This window comes from Lissotriton vulgaris, chromosome 9 (assembly GCF_964263255.1).
Source record: "Lissotriton vulgaris chromosome 9, aLisVul1.2, whole genome shotgun sequence".
Taxonomy (NCBI): domain Eukaryota; kingdom Metazoa; phylum Chordata; class Amphibia; order Caudata; family Salamandridae; genus Lissotriton; species Lissotriton vulgaris.
In genome coordinates, this window is record NC_141697.1 from 293,755,653 (window position 1) to 293,778,693 (window position 23,041).

The following is a 23,041-nucleotide window of genomic DNA, read 5'->3' on the forward strand; positions in this document are numbered from 1 at the left end:
GGAGCTCATTCTCACACATTTTTAATGCTGGTTTTAAAAGCTGTCTGACTGGGGTTTAGGGCCCATAGGTCACTCGCCGACATTTGTTGAATGGAGTCCTTGAAAAGGCGACCAAAGACACCTCCTGGATTTTTCTGGGTGATTTCTACCCAGGCTATGGATTCTAGTGTGCCTAAATCTGCTTGTCTCAATTTGTGACAGAGGGTTAGGTATGCGCGATGTTGGAAGCCTCATAATTTATTAGCCCCAGCTCTAACCTTATCTGTGCTGCTGATGCTGAATTTGGCAGCTGAAGGACCTTTTTGTAGATTTTAATCGTGTGTTGGTTTAAAGCAGAGTTCATTTTGCCCCTGAATATCTCTATGCCATAAGATAGGGTAGGGCCAATTTTCGCTCTTAAGACTTCCAGTAGAGGCGAGAGAGTTGGACCAGAGAGATTTTTCGAGAGCTTGGCTAGCGACACCGCAAGGGTCGTAGCTTTGACTGCGATCTTGTTGCACTGTTTAATGAGATTACCCCTGGAGTCCAGTTGGACACCTAGATATTTGTACGAGTGACCTATAGCAACGCTTGTGTTGTTGTATAACCCCCCACCGCCGCAGCGGTGTTTCCTTCCAAAGGGGACAACTTGAGTTTTTTTTAAGTTAACCTCCAGTTGGTTCGTAGTCGTGTAACTAAGCAGTCTGTCAAAGAGCCGTTGCAGCCCGACCCTAGTGAGGCTAAAAAGAACCAGATCATCGGCATATAGAAGGTTACTTAATGCCGTGCCTCCCACCTTTGGGGGATGACTTTTTGTTTCATCCAGAGTCATCGACAGATCCGCTATGAACAAATTAAACAAAAGCGGGGCCAGCACGCATCACTGCTTCACACCTCTAGTTGTCATAATTTTCCGCGAGAGATGCTTGCCGGACCCCAACTTCACCCGGACCCAAGTACATGAATGAAGTTGAATGATTGCCTCCAGTAATTTGTCAGGAATCCCCCATTTCCTTAGATTTTCCCATAAAGCCGCCCTTGGGACGCTGTCAAACGCAGCTTTGAAGTCGACAAAGCAGCAGAGGACTGACCTGGATGTTGAGAGTGCTTTGTCGACAATAGTTGACACTGCTAATAGATTGGTCATAGTCCCAGAGTTAGCAACAAACCCTGTTTGGTTATTCGGTATCAGCTTGTGTTCCTTTGCCCATAGACTCAGCTCCTCCAGGAGGAGACCTGCATAATGCTTAGCCTCAATATCCAAAAGAGCAATGAGTCTATAATTACTGGGGGAGGCGCGAGATCCTGATTTATAAATTGGGTGGATTATTGCACCCCGCCTCGAGTCTGGGATTGTTGCAGTTCTCAGAGCATAATTAAAAAGATTTGTTAGCGTTCCTGACCAGAAAGCTATGTCAGATTTAAACAGGCTCTGTGGCAGGCCATTTGGGCCCGGTGCTCCGTCTGATCTAGCTTTTGACACTGCTGTAGCAACCCTTTCTTGTGGCACCTGAAAATCCTCGCTGACGGTGTGCACTCAGTGAGTGTACTCCACCTATTGCTGAGGTCTGTTTCAGTCTATCTTGGGGGGCAGCATTCTGTAACTCCTAGATGTTCTGGGAACCTAAAGTGGTCGATAAGGAATGTTGCCCAGTCTGATTCTTGAATATTTGCCGATCCGAAGCTCGATATAGTCCGGTTGGGGTGGTTGATTAGGGCCCAACATTTTCTTGAGTTTCTGCTCTTGCTTTTCCACACCAGTTTGCACCAGAATTGATTTTCGTGCGTCAGTTTATCTTTGATGGTTGCCAGCCTAAATGAATTTTGGGCTGCTTGGTAGAGTTTTAAACATTCACTATTCCCCGGAGATTTTGCAAGTAGCCGCAAAGCGTTGTTTCTGGCTCTCTTAAGTGACTTTGTCTGTATTGAAAGTATAAACTTGTGAGGCTGGAATGTCCTTTGCGCCTGCTGTTTTGCTGGAAAGAGGTTGGTCAGGTGAGAGCAAAGCGTCGTCCATGTCGCAGTAGGAGAGGCATCTTGATCGATTCCACCTCTTATAAGGTCCATGCTTACATGTAGAATATTCGGGCTGATGTCTTCACTCCATCTAAGGCGCTTTAGGTTTTCAGTGTATATTCCCCTGCAGGTTGGGGGTGCAGATTTATGGTTCACTGGATTTGTGTTGAAAGATATAACTTGGGGCCTGTGGTCGCTTTCCGTTTGTGGATGGATGCAGAAGCTGGCCACACAGTGGAGCAAAGCTGAATTGCAGATGGTGTAATCCAAATTGGATTGTTTATTGCCATTTTACCAGGACCAGTTGAGAGGAGTATCACCCACAGACCTTCCATTCACTACCAGGTAGCCTGCACTGTAAAATCGGATCACGCAGAGTTCACCCAGTCTGCAGTGAGGTTGGTTTGCCGGTTTGGTTTGTGTCACGGCCTCAGCGATGGAAAATAGGAAAGGCCCTTCAGTTTCTGCTAGTTTTCCTTGGAATAGGTTGGTGTTAAAATCCCCAGTGACAATACAATCTGAATTGGGATGTTCCGCAGCTAGGTCACTCATAGTTTCGGTTAGACGTGACAGGTGTGCTTTTTTTTCTATGTGTGCTTGGGTTAATATACACGTTTAGGAAGAAAAGTACACGTTGTTTCCGCCATGAGTTAATTTTGACCCTGAGTAGCCGGTCTTCGTCAAGATGTAATCGTGTAGTTAGGCCTTTTAAGTTGTTTGATACGTATATTGACAGGCCACCTTTAGGGTGACCGTAACGGCTGTCCCTAAGTGGTGGTTTCCATAATTCAGTAAAACCAATGACGGGACAGTCTTGTGTGGCCCAGGTTTCCTGCAGGGCTATTACTGCGTGCTCACATAGGAAGGAAAAAGTGTCGGGTTTCGTAATTTTCTGGTGAAGGCCGCTGATGTTCCAAGAGCACATTAGAAAGGTGGAATCTACTTGTGAATTAGGCACAGTTACTGATCAGGCTACTGGAGGGATTGTCTTTGCCATGGGTTTACGGACTTGATCCGTGAACTCTACTCCTTGTTGTCATTCTGAGCTTTTAGTTGACAGGATAGCTGGGAGCCAACTCCATCCTTGACTTGTGTCGACGTTGGAGACCACTGTTGGAGAGGTTTTATTCTATTCTTCAAAAACTGACACGTTTTTTAAAATCGAATACGGTCTGGAATGGACCTCGGGTCTGATGGTTCCGGCTTTTGGAGGTGGTGTTGGCTGGCTCAGTAATGCTGTGGGGTAGCCTGGGGTGGTATACGGGTACACTCGAATGCCCCAATCCCGCAAAGTAGCCTTGTGATTCAAAAATACTCCTGCCCAGCTGGCCGACTTGAATGACACCAGGGTTACCTCAGACGGTTGGGAGCCTCTTGGTGGGAGGAATTCGATTGATTCAATATCGTCCGATACCAGGCCTGCAAACCCCGGGGTGCCATCCACTAGTTTTATTATGTTCAATCTATTAAGGATGTCTTGACGGCCCTTTGATTTATATTCGGGTGCTAATAGAATGTAGAAGTATGGCGAATCGTTTTTATTCTCATTGCTATGTGAGCTTGGAGCCGTCTTATTGATTTTATTGGATAACGGGCCTGCAACAGGTTCATGCTCCTGTTGTGTCGAATAATGGGGGGCCTTCCACGAGGACTGACTGTTTTTGGGCAAAATTGTTTTTTGATTATAGATTGTTTTGGTGAAGTTCATTCTTGTTATTGCGATATCCAGCCGAGATGAGGTCGAAACTAACGCTGGTTGGGAGTTTACTGAGGTCACTGTGGACCTAGATAGGTTAGGTTCGTTGATTTTGATCCTTAGTTTTTCTATAACAGTGCTGGGCTCTTCTATTACTGTTCCCGCAACTGGCTCAATTGGATCTTGGTTACTCCCCGAGGTCAGTTGAATACCGGATGCGGGTAGGTCCCCTTTTTGTTCAGTGGCATTGGGATTTACTAAGGGTGATGGCGCGTCGATCTCACTTAGGGCTTTTTTATTAGCTGCCTTTGCAGAGAGGGGAAAAAATTCTGGACGGACAGATGTTGCTTTTGTCCTTGTTTTATTTCTATGTTTGCGCTGACGTTTGCGCTCTCTCTTGCTGCAAGGTGGTAAGGGAGCTGGCAGCGCTTCCGATTTAGAGGGTGCCAATGCCACGGGGCTTTCCAGTAGCTCCGCCTCAAGGTGGTCCTTGCAGGTTGTGCGCCCACTTAAAGGCCGGGTGATTTTAGTCGTCACTGCTGTCGGCTCACAACCCGTTGGCGCAGATTGAGGTGGACCGAGTTTTGACTGTTCATTTGGCTGGTTTGGACAGTGAGCTGTTCCCCCCCTCGAATGAATGCCCCTATTTGTGGTGGTCCACTGGTTAGCTGAAACTTGAGTAATGATTGGCATTTTTTGCAGTTGTGGACATGGAGTAGTAGGTGAGTTGCCTCCCTTCAGCAACTTGACTTCCTTTATAACACTGGATAGAAAGGCTGTAAGCGAAGAAAGTGAGTCAATGATTGGGCAGCAGCAACAGACCGACTGTATGAGCTTTGTCGAGGCTTGCGCACCTACTAGTAAATTGTTCAGTTTGTCCAGCTTGTTGGCGATCCCTGCCGTAAACAGCGCTAAGGTATTCAAAAGGTCAACCTGCGCGTCCAGTTTGTCCGAGTGGTAATTCAGTGCATTGACTGTTTGTTGAAAGGTTTGAAGAAGTTGAGGCCAGACGCCGGTTGCCGTGGGCTCTTCTTGGTTGGACTTAGTATTTGACGCATGGTTGGGGGAATTTTGAGTGTTTTTGAAGAAAAATGACAGGTCCACTAAAAGCTGGTCATTTGGGTCTTTTTTTGGGGGGGGATTTTTGTGATGATATCGTTATTGCTGCTGGTGTTGAAAATGCGATATGCTGGTGACTTGAAGAAGGTGAACCTGATTTGTCATGCCGCAATGGCTACCAGTGGTGCCCAGCAATGCGAGATATGCACTTCTCACTACAGCATCAACATCTTGTGACTTCCATCGTGAAGATCCAGCAACAACCAGTGCCTTACAGGATCCTAATGCTACAGCTGCGACCATCCATGATGCCCGGCCTGCTCTTCACGCTATAGGACAATCATCCACAATGCTCTTCCTGCTCCTCCCGGCCCTTTCCACAGCAAATGGGACTATTTGCGCTGGACTTTGACGATAACTCTTTCAGTTATACTTACCTCGTCCATGTATCCATCCAGCACTCCTTTGAGGTTGGCCTGAATGTGTGACTTTCTCCCTGTCTACTATGACCAGATAACAATGAGTGGCACTTTGTGCTTTTAGGTGCTTTACTAACCTGAAATCTTTAAAATTGCATATCTCCGGTTCTACTGATTGGATTTTTGGTGATTTGGTGTCAAATAATGTATTCAATTTGACTCTATTGTTCAGAATTGGTGTGGGATTTTTCTTGATTTGTGTTTTCACTTTATTACTGTTTGAAGTGCTGTATAAATATTTTACACATTGCCTCCAAGTTAAGCCCAATTGTTTTGTGCAAAGTTTGCAGAGGGTTAAGCATAGGTTAATTAGAGTTTTTTTTGTGTTTCACCCTGGCAGAGATTGTTGTTTCTGCTTGAGTAGGCTTTTACCTCCTCCCGCTCATCCAGTAACCAACTTTCCAACAAAGTGTAATGCATAATTCTCGAAATTAAGTGAGTTATGCCAGAGTAATGAAATTTTCATACATGCCTAGCCTGAACAGCAAAGCTTGATGGTACTTATCAAGTCTGAAGGAGGAGTCTCCTGTAAGGCTGAGTAGCAGACCACACAGGTGATGCCCTGACCTCTGGTCTATTCCAGCACTCCCCAGCAGCTCAGGTCAGCAGTCGTTTCTGCTCCAGCTAGAAGCCCTCCCCAGCAGAAGTTCGTGCCCGCATCACTTCCCAGGACATTCCTGCATTTTTTGCCTGCCGATCCGTTTTGGGCTGTAATCCCCCAACTGTTATTTTGCCTGGTCCTTGTGTTTTTTTTTCCTTTTTTTGCCCCACTGTTATTGCGCACTCATTGTTTTAACCAGTTCTATGTACTTTTCCCACCACTGCTCCCTTGCGGCCCGACCCCCTGACACAGCCTCCGCTCCCGCCTCCCCACCTCTTGTCCTGCCCCCCCTACTTAATGCCAACCGCTGCAGGGGAGCGCTTGTGATGCCCTGACCTCTGGTCCAGGCCAGCACTCCCTAGCAGCTGAGGTCAGCAGTCGCTTCCGCTCCGGCTCGAAGGCCTCCCCAGCAGATGTTTGCACCCACAGCGCTCCTCAGGTAATTCTTCCATTTTTTGCCTGCTGCTGCGGATTGGTTTTGTGCTGTAATCCCCTTCCTCCCAACAGCTATTTTGCCTGATACTTGTGTTTTTTCCTTTTTTTGCCCCAGTGTTATTGTGCACGCATTGTCTTAACCTGTTCTGTGTACTTTTCCTGCCACTGCTCCCCTGTGGCTCTGCCCCCCGACAAAGCCTCCGCTCCCACCTCCCCACCTCTGGTCCCGGCCCCCTCCCCTACTTAATGCCAAACACTGCACGGTCACACACAGCGGGTGCACCTCTGGCGCGCCTAAGGCAAGCCCATCTGCGTCCGTCTGAGCCTGGACCACGCCCAGTGCCTGACCCCCTGGCCCCCACGAGCACCACAACGCCAGACCCCGCTACGACGCCAACATCCTCCACGCACTCAACGCCGGCCAAGCTACCGCCTGCTTCCATGCCACCTGAAGCACACCCACAGACAATTCACCTGCTGAAATTGCAGATTCACCAGCCAGCGTACACCAGCACATCCTGCCCCCCCACAAAGGCAGGCAACAACCACCTCAGATGCATATGGCTCAACACCGGCTCCGTCCACAGGCACGCCATCAAACTCTGGGACCTGCTTGACTCATCCTCCCCGGACGTCGCTTTCCTGAAAGAGACCTGTATGAACACCTCCTTGGCACCCGACATTGCCATATATGTAAGGAAGAAGGGGTATCCCCGACTAGAGTTCCTAATTCGGGATGGGTATGGTATTTGAAAAGAAATAATTAGGAACTAATATTTAGACAAAGGACATAAGCGGACTAGTGACAGCACAAACTGTGATTAAACAAAATGCATGGTACAAAATTATTTTATTAAATATTCATTATGGTAAAAAAACATTGTTGTTTAAATATACATGATTATTGTGTGCATGCCTCCATTATATATGTGACTTTATCTACATATACAGACATATATTGTTAAATCTTATACATATTTCATGATTGATAAAGCGGAGGTTTGTTTTGGCACATATGGACATTAAAACATGGCTAAGTATGTCTTCTACGCGCGTTTCGGCTGAGGGCCTTCGTCAGGGAGCCATGTAGGTATCCAAGTGGACCTGACCGTGTGATTGGTGTTGGTTCTCACACGGTTGTAATCAGAAATGGATAGTCTGTCTTGAGGACTTGAGCGCTTTAATGTGTTTTATCTATCTGTTTCCGGTTTTCTATTTTCACATATCTTGCTATTTAAGAGTGAGCTTCCGGTATTAAGCTGTGAGGTACCTCCTATTTGATGAGAGGCTACGTGCTGCTGATGCCCAGTAGGTGATGTGTTGATAACCTGTATACTGGGATTAATGGTTCTCAAGATGGGGGTCTGTTGACGGTTCTGGTCGCATTGGCAGTCTTAGATTCGCGTCAACTGCATATACATTGGGGGTCTGTAGGCTTCTGGGCGTTAACACGCAGGTGCCCTCATGTTGATGGCAGTGCGGAGACACTTGGAGTCACTGGTGTTTTTCTCTTGCTCGCCTTCCGATTGGGGGGTCCTGTCGGCGTCTATACGGGTAGCGCCGACATTGCCATAGCCATCCCGGATGGCTACAAGATCACTTGCAGGGACCGTACCAACAGACCGGGAGGAGGAATCGCCATAGTCCACAGAAATACCATCAAAGTCTCAACCAACACCGAAGACACACTCAGCACCGCCGAACACCTGCACTTCCAGATCCACATCAATCCCAACACCACCCTCAGAAGAACCCTTGTGTACTGACCCCCTGGATCCCGGCCACAGTTCATCGACTCCATCACAGACGCCATCAGCTCGCACGCCCTGGCCTCCACAGACCACATCCTCCTCAGAGACCTGAACTTCCAGCTCGAGAACAACAACAACAGCAACTCCACCAAACTACTGGACAACTTCGCCTACTTCAGCCTCAAACAGCTCATCACGACACCCACCCACTCCGCCGGACAAACGCTCGACCCCATTTTCTCCTCCAGCAGCCAAGTCTCCATCAGCCACACCACCGAACTCCACTGAACCAACCACCGCTGTATCCACTTCTCCTTCATAAAAGCCACTGCATACAACCACCCACAAAGAATACCCCACCGCAGCCGGAACAAGGTCACCGAAGACTAGCTAATCACCACCCTGGGCCGAGACCCACCAACCTGGGATTCATCCTGAACTTTTCTCTGTCAATGACCCAACAAGTCAACGCCGTCTCTTCCTCCTGCTTTAAAACCCTCAGTATGCTTTGCAAGATCTGCAGATGGATTCCCACTGGAACCAGAAGAACAGTCACCCAGGCCCTCTTCACAGCAGGCTGGACTACGGCAATGCCCTCTACATGGGAACCACAGCCAAACTCCAGAAGAGAATCCAACGCATACAGAACACATCCGCATGCCTCATCCTCGACATCCCCTGCCACAGCCACATCACCACCCACCTGAGGGACCTGCACTGGCTCTCAGTCAACAGGAGGATCACCTTCAAGCTCCTCACCCACGCTCACAAAGCAATCCACGACGCCAGACCAGCATACCTCAACAAGCGACTCACCTTCTACACCCCCAACCACCAGCTCCGCTCCGCTGACCTCGCCCTTGCCATCGTCCTGCGCATCTACCGAACAACCACCGGCAGCAGATCCTTCTCTCACCTCGCCACCGAGACATGGAAAACCCTTCCCATCCACCTAAGACAATCCCAGGGCCTGCTGACCTTCAGGAGACTCCCCAAGACCTGGCTGTTCGATCAGTAGCTGCTCCCCCCTCAGCACCTTGAGACCCTCACGGGTGAGTAGCGTGCTTTACAAATGTTTGATTGATTGATTGAGCATTGCAGAGCAGTGTACATGCAATTGACACACTGACTTGAATAAGTGTTTTTCTTATTAGGAGGCACCTGTGTATAGGCCACTACTCTGCATGCATAAAGAAACTGCATATGGCAGCCCTGTGGACTGTCTGACATCATCTGACATAAATATTATAGTGTGAAGACTTGTTAAATGATATTAACCCATTGAGTATAGATTCTCTATCATTAACTCTAGTGGCAAGATATTTTAAAAATGGTATTTAGGACATACATATTTTGCCCTCTGTGTTCAGCTTCCATTCCACTTGCAACTGTTTGGAAACAAGCTGGTCCACTAGTGCTGGCTGTGTTTAGAAACATGGATCCAAAGCAGGACTAAAAATACAACGTCCGGGTGCAATACTGTACTTCCATCCTGAAAGACACAGGCTAGCTTTATAGTATTATAATGCATTCTTTTGTAACACTTCCTAAGTTTAATATGGCTCACACTCCATGAACTTTGCTCCAATCCCGGACTTCAATTTATGATTGGTAAAGTTCACATTTAGGTACATCTGTGTCATAGAATAGGTGTACGGTTGAATGGGCAGCATGGTTACTGGATACATGTATCCAATAAGTGGCCAGACCTAGAGGTTCGTGGGAAGGGTACCTCATCTTCACGGTATTATTGGTTACCTGACATAGATTCTCTGTAATCATGAGTTACATATCAGGTCTAGTTCATCTTTGCTGGTGAGGTGATTTTCATGAAATAGGAAGGAACTATCAGTTATTTATTGTTTTCTGAAATGTCTACTACATCTGATGGTCTCATTTGGGTTGAAGTGTTGCAGAGTTTCAGAGTCTTTACTGTAGAGATCGACCCGTCCTTGCAACACTGTTGGTACCAGTAAATAAACAGTAGAAGCGCTGATTTGAATATTTGTTTCCTTTTCAGATGATATGTTTGAAGTTTGGAGTGCTGGAGGATATGACCTATACCATGGAGTGTTCAGTGTGAAATATAGAGAGTTTGGGAAGAGCTAGGACTATGTCCACAGTGTTATGTGATCACGCGCTTGAGGATATAGGAGCAAATTGATGTAATCTTTTTGTCTTTTGTGGTCCGCATAGGAGGAATTGTATTTAGTGTGACCCTCATTATGAGTTTTTTGGACTTAGGAGTGGAAATACTGAGTAGCATGGAATCTACATTTCAATACCAATATAAATATATATATATATATATATATATATATATATATATATATATATATATATATATATATATTGCCTCCAAAGCGGTTCCTTCGCGGGAGTTTACGCAGCGCTCTCGTATGTGCGGTATCCTGCGGCAGAACCAAGCCGCTATTTATTGCCACAACTTCTCCCAGCAGGGAAAAACAACGGGTCGCACAGCCAACCTGGATTCAAACAGTAATCCTTTTTATTTCTTTCTTTTCAAAGGGCAACAGGCGCAGAGATCTACGCGTTTCGGTGTCACTCCACCTTGCTCACGATCACTGGGTTTGCCCCACCCACAAACATTTAAACACATTTTTTTCAGAAAAAAAAAAAATGAAAAAAATGTGTTTAAATGGACGCTCAAGCCGCACCACCAATGGTGACTCGGAGCAGGGGGAGGAGAGGAAGATGGCAATAGAAGAAGAACATACGATCATCAACCTCTCAGAGAGGACTCTAACAGCACACGAAGAGAGTGTCCTCAAAAAAGGACTTACATTTTGCCCCACTGCCAAATTCGATCCAGTCGAAACCAGGATTGATATCTTCAAGTTTGTTCGAAAACTTAAATTACAGAAAATCTTTGCAAACAAGAATCTCTCAGAAAACACAGAGAATATGGCGGCAACTCTAACATTAGAACCATGCCTAGCAAGCAATGATCTCCCAGCCCTCAGAGTGGCCCATGAACTCGCGGACTCAGAAGACATCCCAAGTTCGCTGGAGGTTCTAAGAAGGGAGGAAGTCACACAAATTAGAGACCCAAGTCATTGCAAACGCAAATCCAGATTTTTACCCCATGTAACACATGATGCTATAGATGTGTTCAATGACGCTATCCTACAGGATATGGAAAAAATGAGAAAGAAAAGTCCGGAGCTAACCAAGAAAACTTCCAATATTTCAAGATCAGAAGGGAGGATGAACGAGCCAAGGCCAATGAGAGAAATTAAGAAATTTCTGAACTGCAATTCAGAATTTGTAGTTTATTGCCTGGTATGCCCATGTAGGAAAAGATATATCGGCAGCACCATCAACCAAGCCAAAAAACGTATCCTGGAACATATGCGTGCCATCGCCAACAAGGACAAGAAATACCCGGTGGCACGCCATTTCGAGACCCACCATGATAGCAACAGGGATCTACTATCCTTCTATCTTATAGATCAACTTGATAGAAAGGAACGTGGTGGGGACAGGATAAGACTCCTTAGGGCAATGGAGTCCAGGTACATCATTGACCTCCAGAGTATGCAGCCGAAAGGGCTCAACAATGACGAAGAACTTTGGGTGCACTTAGAATAAATTTAAAATCCACTCCCAGATTGGTTCAGGATGAGAAAATCTGAATTGCAATAAGAACAAGTAAGACCTGTGATCTTAAACATGTATTTTTTGAGTCTGCAGCTCAAAAAACTGGTACTATGAATTGACAAATATGGATCCTGGCCCATACAGGGCTCCATAATGTGTGTTGATAAAACAAGGCATACACAGAAACCGTCCACTTAGCCCATTCAGGGCTATATACAATGTGTTAATCCAACAATCACATGAATACCAGAGAAATTTACATCTTCTGGAAATTGCCACAATGAATTCATGCTAAACAAGGTGGACACAAAGATAGAGTAAAACATTTCTTGCATGTGTGTGAATGAATGTTCACTGATAATTTGCCTTAACAATCAACTAAGTGTTTTTAATATTTTTATCATTATATGCACTTTCGCACGGGCACTTTTTCCAAATGTCATTTTACACCCCATGTTAACATGATGATACAATGCTATGAACGAATTGTATTATTGCACGTTTGAATATGGCCGCCAAAACCACCAAGGCGAACAATAGTACACTTTCTATGTTTGGGGAAGTGGTAGGGGATTTAATGACTGTGTACACAAAGAATGGCTGACACTGAAGAAGCCAAATCGGTGAAACGCGTATGTCAGGGGGGCAGGGGGGTCTGCCAATAAACCATTGTTGGTGAAAAAACAACAACTTGGAGTGCCGTCCTTTCTTGACCTTCGCAAGGACTACGGAGGTGTGTGCTAACATTTATATATATATATATATATATATATATATATATATATATATATATATATATATATATATATATATATATATATATATATATATATATATATCTTCACTTAAAAAACATAGGTTTCAGGCCTTATATAGTTGGGAATTAGCATTTAAGAAACCATTGAAATTGCTCCTATATAGTTAGTTGTACTAACTATATTTCGCGCACCCGCAATCCACTGCTGATGATGTCACATATTACATCATTCATGACATGGTCAGTGACATCACTGATTACATCACTGATGACATCTCAAATGACATCACTGATGACATCTCATTTGACATCACTGATGACATCACTGATGACATCATCCAGTGACTGTGTGTTTCTGTAAAGTTTAAATATGTTTTACATATTGAAGAATGAGTGGATGTATAAGTGTCTGGATGAAGGATTTAGTAGGTGCGTGACTGACTGTATGAGTGAGTGATTAAATGTGTCTTACTAAATGCATGGGTTAGTGACTAAACTGTCTGAATGTGTGCATCAGTATGTCTGTTGTTGTGTAAGCTGCTGCATGTGTTGATCAGTAGCTATATGAGTGTCTATATGGGTTATTGATTGGTTGCCCAAGTATTTGAATGGGAGACTGAGTGTGTGTGTGGGTGGCTGGGAGGTGTGTGACTCTGTGCATAGATGTGTGAGCAGTTGATTCACTAGGTGTATGAGTTCAAGAGTGCATGTGGAAACAGCTATATGGGCGGTTGACTGTGTGCATGGGTGTGTTGGTGAGTGAATGGATATCTCAGTGCTACATGTCCAAGTAAGTACATATGTAAAACACAGTGCATGTGAGAGTTGGCATATATAAATGACTATTCATGAGAGCCAGTGAATGTGTGAGTGGCTGTATGGATCATTGTGTACTTGTATCAGTGATTGTATAAGAGAGTAAGTATGTGTTAGTGTATGTTTGAATAAGTAAGGTGTTGTGTGTTTAACTGTATAGTTGAGGAAATGGAAGTGTGATTGATTCTTTGCATGACTGACAAGGTGTGTGAGTAACTCCATGGATGAGTGGCAGTGTGTGAGTGTCTGTATAGGTGTATGAGTGTATTTGATAGTGTTGTATTAATGAGTGACTGTATGTATGAGTGATTCTATGGGTGAATGAGTGAATGTGTGTGTAGACCTAGGAATCAGTGAGTGCGTATGTAGTAACTGGTATTGGTGTGTCAATGGTTTCAAGAATGGTAGTCTGTATTTAACACTGGGTGTATCAAAGGTTATATTAGAGTGTGAGGAGGTGCATCGTATTATCACATGAATGATATCATCAGTGATGTGATCAGTGATGTCAAATGAGATGTCATCAGTGATGTCATCGGTGATATCATTTGAGATGTTATCAGTGATGTCATCAGTGATGTCACTGACGATGTCATTAATGATGTAATATGTGACATCATCAGCAGTGGATTGTGGGTGCGCGAAAAATAGTTAGTACAACTAACTATATAGAGGCAATTTCAATGGTTTTTTAAATGCTAATTCAGAACTATATAAGGCCTGAAACCTATGGTTTTTTAAGTGAATTTGCAAGTTTTTTTAAATGCTAATTCCTAACTATATAAGGCCTTAAACCTATGGTTTTTTAAGTGAATTTGCAAGGTTTTTTAAATGCTAATTCCTAACTATATAAGGCCTGAAACCTATGGTTTTTTAAGTGAATTTGCAAGGTTTTTTAAATGCAAATTCCTAACTATATCAGGCGTGAAACCTATATTTTTTTTCAATAAATTTCAAAGGTTTTGTAAGTGCTAATTCTATTAGCGGATAACGTTTCTATATGTTATTATCCTTCTGGGACCACCTGAGCAGTCATCTTGTTTCTCAGGATAAGTGAGGCACAAGAGAGCACAAAACAAGAGTGGAAAACGCGAAAAGGGGGCAGGGTTGAGACCCCCTGACCCCCTAGCCCTTCTCAGGGGGTCCCAGAAGGACCACCAAGTGCAAATTTGTTTTATTTTTTTTTAAATCGCGGGGTACGCGCACGGTACGCGTACCGTACGCGCACGGTGTGCGTACCCCGCGATTTTTTCGATTTTTTTCGCCGATTGCCTACATACATATATATATATATATATATATATATATATATATATATATATATATATATATATATATATATTCACTGAAAAAAAATAGGTTTCAGGGGCGTTATAGTTAGTTGGACATTTCACTTGTACAAAACCATAAAAATTCACCCAATCTAGTTAGTTCAGCTAACTATAACTTGCGCGCCTGCAATGCACTGCTGATGACGTCACACATTACATCACTCATGATATGGTCAGTGACATCACTCATGATATCACTCATGCCATCACTGATGGCATCATCCTTGTGATAGAGTGGCAGACCTCCTCTCACCCTAATATAACCTTTGATACACACACTCAAAAATACAAACTAACATTTTTAAAACAATGGACATACCAATACCAGCTACAACACACCTATTCAGTAATTCCAACATCTACACACACATCCACTCATTTACCAACAGTCCCTATGCAGTCACTCATACATGTACTCACTCATCATATGTACTCATACACCTATACATCCTGTTACACACCGCCATTTATCCATAGAGTTACTCACAAACATAGTCATACATGCAAACAAAGTATCAAACATCAATTTACTTGCATATACAGTTATACACACACTACCACACTTACTTCTAAAGAAACTTACACATAGATACTCTCTTAAACAATCACTTATAGAAACACCTACTTATTTGTACAGGAACTCTTCCCAATCTCCCACTCTCACATATTCTCAGTTATATACACAAATACTCACATATATTAGTTTAAAACATATGTAGTTACTCATAAAGACACTATTGAGACAGTCATTCGCTCACTAACACACCAATAAACACATTCATCCACCTATACAGTCCTGCACACATGCTGTCTTCCACACATACAAACAGTGAGTCACTCATTCATGCATCTCAGCACTAAGTAATACCTCCACCAAACCATACAGACACTCAGACACTCATACTGATACTCAAAAAAACAACTAATAACCCATATAGACACTCATGTAGCTACTCACCAACGCATGCAGCCACTTATACACAGAGTGAGAGACTGATACAGATATTTACATATTTAAACATTACTCACTAACCCATGTATTCACTAAGATACACCTAATCAGTCAGTTATACAATCAGTTTTACAAAAAAACATCAATTTAGACACTTATATACCCATTTATTCTTCCATCGACCTTGAGATATACATATATAAAACATGCGGTCCTGGAGGGGAAGTTTCGAGGGGAGGGAAAACATGGCGGCAGTCGGCTGACTGCTGCAGTGCTCCGCTCCTGTCTCCGCTCCTGATGCCTGAATTCAGCTGAATTTAGCTCGCCAGCTCTACCAACATTCTGGGCTGCATCGCGCAGCTTCATCTCGGTTGGTTTGTGAGGCATTTGGGTCCCGAGCCTTTTTTCGTTTTCCGTTATTCATCCAAATTTTTGATGTGCCTCACTAAGACGGCAAGCCCCGGCGCGCAGGAGAAAGGGCGCAGCGGGCGCGGCGGTTCTACGGAGTCTGCAAGCAGCGGAGGTGGAGGTGAACGCCCACGCCAAGGCAAGCTCACAGCTGAGCTGCTACGCTGGGAGCTAGCAGCCCTGGAGCTTCGTAAGTCAAGACGGATTCTGAGCCTCCGCAGCGCCACTCTAACCAGCGGCGCCTTCTACAAAAACACCCCGGCATTTGGATTGGTTTTTCCGCCTGAGGTCTCGCTTGACGGTCTCGTCCTGCCTTCTTCCCAGGCAGCACAGGAGGGTGAAACCAAGGGGCTTATTGCAGAAAGCGACCTACACGCAAAAGCGGAAATAAACACCAGAAATCATCGTAAGGCTGCAAGTTTTTCTTTGGGACACATGAGCACTGCAGAGACTGCTAGGAAGCTAAGAGGTAAGGTTGCAGTAAAGGGCGTGTTGGGGGTTAATACATCTAGCATACCCCGTAAAAAGAGAGCTAAAGGTGCGCCACAAGTGCCACAAGTATCGGAGGAGGAGGCTGGTAGGGAGGTTTTTGAGTTTGGGAAAAGCTCTCTTTTAGTTTCTCCAAACTCTCCAAACTCTCCAAACTTAAACGCTGGTCGGGATACATCCTCTTATCTGTCAACTGAGGTTAAAGCCAAAAGGGGTAGGGGGCGCGGTAAAGCTAAAGTTAAAGCTAAATCCTCCACGCACTCTGCGTCCAAAATAACCCCATCTGTGCGCTCATATTTTAAGGTGGTCCCGCAGATATTGAGTATTGGTAAAGAACATCCGCAACACAGCAACAACATCACGGAAACTTTGCCAGGTGCAGAGATCATGGCAGGCAGCGGGCAGGCTCTGCCTCCTGTGATAGAGGGCATAGAGTTTGCCTCTATGAACTCCTCAGAACTTCAGCCTCAATCCCTTAACTCCGACCTCTCCCACATAACAAGACTAGAAGAGGCTTCATCTGCCGCGCCTAACGTAGAGAATCTGATGATTGAAAACACCGCAGATTTAGCCGACCCAGCTATACAAAACCTTGATTTGACAAGGGAAGTAGGTGAAGGTGAAGCAGTACCTCCCTCTCTATCACAAGCAGCTAGTGCTCTTACCAGTGATGTTATTAGCATTGATCCTGCCAATATGGAAGATAATTTTGAGGCTGGCATATTTTCTGAACCACCCGAGCCACCTACAATTGTTCAAGAATCAAGTGGAGTGGCAGGGTCATCCTCATCCTCATCCTCATCCTCATCCTCAGAACCTATTTCTATGGCCTCAATACAATCAATGTTCACAGCTTTATCAGCGGAGATTAAACAAGGCTTTGCTGAATCTGCCTCTAATCAAAGAGAGATAAGGAGTTTCTGCGAATCTCTTGACGAAAGAATAGTCACCTTGTCACTGAGAACCCAAGCTTTGGAGGAAACTGTGGGCCAAGTAACGATGAGGGCCGAGGGCACTGCCGAAGATATTACCAGACTGAAAAGAGATGATCAAGCTCTGTCGGATAGAATGGAAACATTAGAAAATAATGCGAGGCGTAACAACATACGCATTTTGAATGTTCCAGAAGGAAGTGAAAGCACAGACATCAAGAGTTTTATAATTACTTTATTAAAGGAAACCTTAAATCTTTCCCATTCTACTGAGGAGTTAGCAACGGACATACAGCGCATACACCGGGATCCTTTCAGACTCAACCCACAGCGGTCTAAACCCAGGAAAATTCTGGTAAACTTTCATACCTACTCTTTGAAGGAGCATATTCTAAACCAAGCGCTTAGGCTCAAATCACAAACATATAAAGGGTTTAACTTTCAGATTCGTTCAGATTTGTCCCGGTTCACGTTAGACAAACAGTGGGAGTTAGGCCGGAGGATGGATGCTTTTCGCAAATTTGGTGCTACGGTACAGATGGGCTTCCCTGCATCGCTCAAGATAATGTTAGATAACAAAATGTACAACATTAGATCAGTGCAAGCAGCCGACGACCTCCTACTATCTTTTGGTAACAGGAAACAGAGGGAGTAAAAAATTTGAGGAGCTGAAAACGCATAATAATAGCACCAACAGTTCTGAATGCCTGTGCACAAAAGTCTTGTTAAAAATTGGAATGGTATCAAACATTGAATTACCAGAAAAAAGAAGGAGAAAAAAAAAACCACAAAACGGATTAGGGTAAAAAGGTGAAAAAGGAAAAAAAAAAGATGTATCTGTAAAAAAAAAAAAAAAAAAAAAACACAAACAAAGCAATTCACTAAGAATTTCACACAAGAATAGTATTTGCCCATAAGATGTGCAGAACTTTTAATGGCGAGTTCACACTAAATATAGTAGAGGCACACAGGGTCGAGACGGGGAAGAGCTAGGGGCACTACTTCCGGAAACTCTTCCGGGTGGTGAGTACAGGGTTTTCCCAGGGGGGGAGGGCGGGGCACGGGGGGTGGTGGGGCATAAGCACATTTTCATAGAAGAGCTCCTTTCTTTGTGTTTAATTAAGTGTGTGGATACAAGGTTTTATACTCATCTCATCTCAGATAACATGAATCTATCCAAGCAGTCATACACTTCACTAGTCCTACAGTCTGTTTTACCAAGCAACGCAAAACCACAACATAATGAGTAAACTCAAATTATTATCCTGGAATGTTAATGGTCTCCGCACCAAGCCCCGAGCGAATAAAATTATGCAATATCTTCGTGATACAGATGCGGGGATCATTATCCTCCAGGAGACACACCTAACAGAAAGTGAGATACACGACCTGGTCCAAAGGAATAGATGGATAGAATCCTCCATTTCTACAACACAAGGTTCTAACATACGGGGGGTCTCGATCTTCTTTAAAAAATCAGTAAGGTTTAAGATAAAACAACAAAAAGTGGATTCTGGAGGGCGCTGGGTCATTGCAGCAGTTGAGTTAGGAGAAAGGAAGGTAACATTAGTGGGCTACTATGGTCCAAATATCGATGACCCCTCTGTATTGAAAACCCTCTTCAGTCACTTGCTAAATTTCCCTGATCCGGTGATTATAGCTGGGGATTTTAACATCACTTTAGATCCACTTTTAGATAAATCCCCTAACAGTAGACAAAAAACCACCTCTAAATCTAGATCGTGCTTATTAGGCTTAATGAACCAGTACGACTTTATCGACATTTGGCGGTTTAGGGAAGGCCTGAGGCAAGTCTTCTCATTCAGGAACTCTAAATACAGACACAAATCAAGAATTGATTTTATTCTTGCTAGTAGAGTTCTGGCTGACAATATTACCTCAATACATTATAATCCAATGCATCTCTCTGACCACTCCGCAATTGTGTTAGAACTAAATTTGGGCATGGCACCTCCAACAAGAATGTGGTCCTTTGATAGGTCTCTACTAGCAACAACAGAGGATATCGAATTTCTACAGTCAGAAACTTGCCACTTCTTTAATACTAATAAAGGTACAACTCCAATAGGAAATCTATGGGATGCATTTAAATGTACATTGAGAGGTCTTATTAAAAACAAAGTCGCCTATAGAAGAAGGCAATATGCAGAGGAAGTAACCGCTATCGAAAACAACATTTTAGTAGTACAGGCCGATATAGATAATATAGATAATATAGGTGTAATCGACAACGGTAATGATAACGGCCTCGCTGGAAAACACGCTGAGTTGGACAGACTAAAGCACTCACTATCAGCAGTTTTAGAGAAACGTGTCCTTCAGAGATGGGAGGCAAGTAAGCTTTCGCATTTCCAATATGGGGAGGGAGCAGGGAAATTACTCGCCTGGAAAACTAAATCTGACCGGGTTCGCAACAACATCTCGTCTGTTATATCCCCGGAGGGCACCTTTTCGAGAGATGATGAAATCAGAGCAGTTTTTAGAAATTTCTTTCAAGCCATTTATACGGACGACCTAAATGTTACCCAGAATGACATCACGAGTTGGCTAGAAGGTATCTCTCTACCATCCCTAACACCAGAACAGAGCCACTCTTTGGATGAGGAGATAACTATTACAGAGGTAGAAGAGGCAATAAAGAAAGCAAAGGGAGGAAAGGCTACTGGCACTGACGGCCTGCCAAGCGAAATATATAAAAAACTTATCACTCAGGTCTCTCCAATTCTAGTTATTCTTTTTAATCAAATTCTAAGATACGGCGAAATACCACCTGAATCATGGGACAATGCCTCCATAACTCTTATTCTGAAGCCCGGCAAACCCCCTACAGACTGCGGTTCATATCGGCCCATTTCTATATTAAACGCCGATTATAAAATCTTTGCCACCATATTGGCAAAACGGTTGGGTCGGGTGGCGCCAGATATTATCGCACATAACCAAAAAGGGTTTATAAAGGGGAGACAGCTTTGTGAGCTTACGTATGAATTATTAGGCTCTATAGACATCGCTATAAAGGAGGTTATCCCCTTGGATGTCCTCACGTTGGATGCAACCAAGGCCTTCGACAGGGTGAATTGGTTATACCTGTCGGAGGCCTTGAGGAAGTTCAATGTGGGGGACAGATTTCGGAGAACTTTGAATTTGTTATATAGGTGCCCATCTGCCTCACTTTTGATAAACGGGGGTTTGACTGAGACTTTTAGGGTCACGAGGGGAACTAGGCAGGGTTGTCCCCTGTCGCCCCTTCTTTTCGATGTATATATCGAACCCTTTGCCCAATCCTTAAGAGACAGCATACTTATTAAACCTTTTATTTTTGGTGGTTGGAACAAAAAAGTTGCACTTTACGCAGACGACATTATGATTTTCACAACGAACTATGATGAGGCATACCCGGAAATAATTGACCAGGCTGTGGAATTTGGAAAAGTCTCTGGGTATGAGATTAATGCCCAAAAGACAGAGTCTATGTCTTGGAATAGTAATTCAATTGGCAACAATGGGACATCCAAAACCCAATTTCGGTATCTGGGGATCAATATAGTTAAAGACATTAATTTGATAGCTTCACTTAACTTTAATAAAATAGCCGCAGAGTGCCGGAAACATATGAGAGACTGGTCACATCTCCCTCTCACTGTTTTGGGAAAGGTTAACCTAGTGAAGATGAGTATCTTACCTAAAGTTTCTTTTCTGTTTAACTCTATTCCACTTTTTTTTGATTCAAAATTGATTGCAAAGCTACAGAGCGCGATTACCAGCTTTATTTGGAATAGTAAGAGCCCAAGAATTTTGTGGAAAAAAATCAGGCGACGGAGGGAGAAGGGAGGGTTAGCTGGCCCAGATCTCCAAATTTATGCATGGGCGTTTCAGCTTACGCACACCCGTATGCTACTTAAAACCCCTACATTAACAGGGCTGGGCCTTCTTTTTTCAACGTTACTTGAATGTGAAGGAGTAGACCAATCAGCTTTTTTGTTTAAGTTTGGTGACCCCAAATTTTTCAAAAAAATAAAACTGAAAGTTCTACAAGGGATTACATATACTTGGTATAAAGTGAGGCATGCGACAAATGTTGGATACTACTCTGGGAGGGCTCCTATATGGGGTCTACCCATCCCCCCCTCATGGACAACAGATGCCCTTACTAACCCACTAATAGAGGCGGGCATAAATAAATGGGATGACCTGTTTATGGATGGGACATTACTTCCATGGGACTATCTAATAAATAGAGTAGGCACAAGATTTTCGAGATTTAAGTATATTCAGATCTCTAGCTGGTTACAGTCATACAAAGAGCAGCCAGCACGGGTTAGAAAGTTGCCTATAGGTGGCAACAGCGACTTGGTAACTTGCCTCTTGGACAGCCCAGCTGTTAAAAAAGAAATTTCATGTTGGTATAACAAAATAATCGATGAAATAGATGCCAACTTTCATCTACCGACGTCATTATGGGCTGAACTTATGCCAGGTGTAGATGTTGAAGAACTTTGGTTAGCTTCTTGCTCAATGCTCTGGGATTTAGTTAAACCTGCATGGCTTCGTAGAAACCATCTATTTACTATACACAGGGCATACTATTCCCCTCAGAGGTTGACTAAGTTTTCTTTAACTGGCCCAGTCTCATGTCCAAGATGTGGGTTAATCGCAGCATCAGACACCCATATGTTTTATGAATGCCCAAACCTATCCGGTTATTGGGAAGCCATTGGTAATAAGCTCTCTCAACTTCTGGGTGAACATATCTCCATAGACCTTGCTTTAGTTATATTTGGTCTCAGGAGTAAAATCCGCAATGCCGCAACTAATCTAATATTCTACTCCATTCTAGCGGCCCGTAGGGAGATATGTAGGCATTGGAAAGACGCTCAACCACCTACAGAGCATGAATGGCGAGCCTCACTTCTTCAAATTTCCAAACTCGATCTTGCCAGAGCAGGTAACCCCAATAGGAGAGCCTTTTGGGCTTTGCTAGGATAGCAGTGATAAACTTGGGGTTTTTTTTTTTTTTTTTTTTTTTTTTTTTCCCCCCAAGTCCTATGATTAACACGTACATTGCTTATCCTTGCTGCCATGACTGACAGTCCTGGAGCTATGGGGGTCTCGATAATTTGGACACTATCTCCTGAGGCACATCCCTAAGCAAAGATTATGTTTGGCTGCAGTGATTTGTGCTGTGGGGAATTGGTCTTCTTCCCTCCCGAATGTACTTTCTCCTACCAGCTATAAGCTGAGACAGCACTGCACGCGACCACTCTTTCTTTGCTCTGTGGCGGTTCTTTGGTTTTGATAGATTGGAGCTATGCACGTAAATGAGGACAAAAAAAAAAAAAAAAATACATATATAAAACATATTTAATTTTCAGAAAAACACACATTCACTGGATGATGTCTTCAGTGATGTCATGAGTGATGTCACTCACCATGTCATGAGTGATGTAATGTGTGATGTCATCAGCAGTGCATTGCGGGCGCGCAGGTTATAGTTAGCATAACTAACTATAACGGGGGAATTTCTATGGTTTTGTACAAGTGAAATGTCCAACTAACTATAACGCCCCAGAAACCTATGTTTTTTTCAGTGAATTTCGAAGTTTTTTTAAATGCTAATTTCTAACTATAGCGTGCCTGAAACCTATGGTTTTTTCAGTGAATATATATATATTTATTATACTATGTATACATGTGAAAA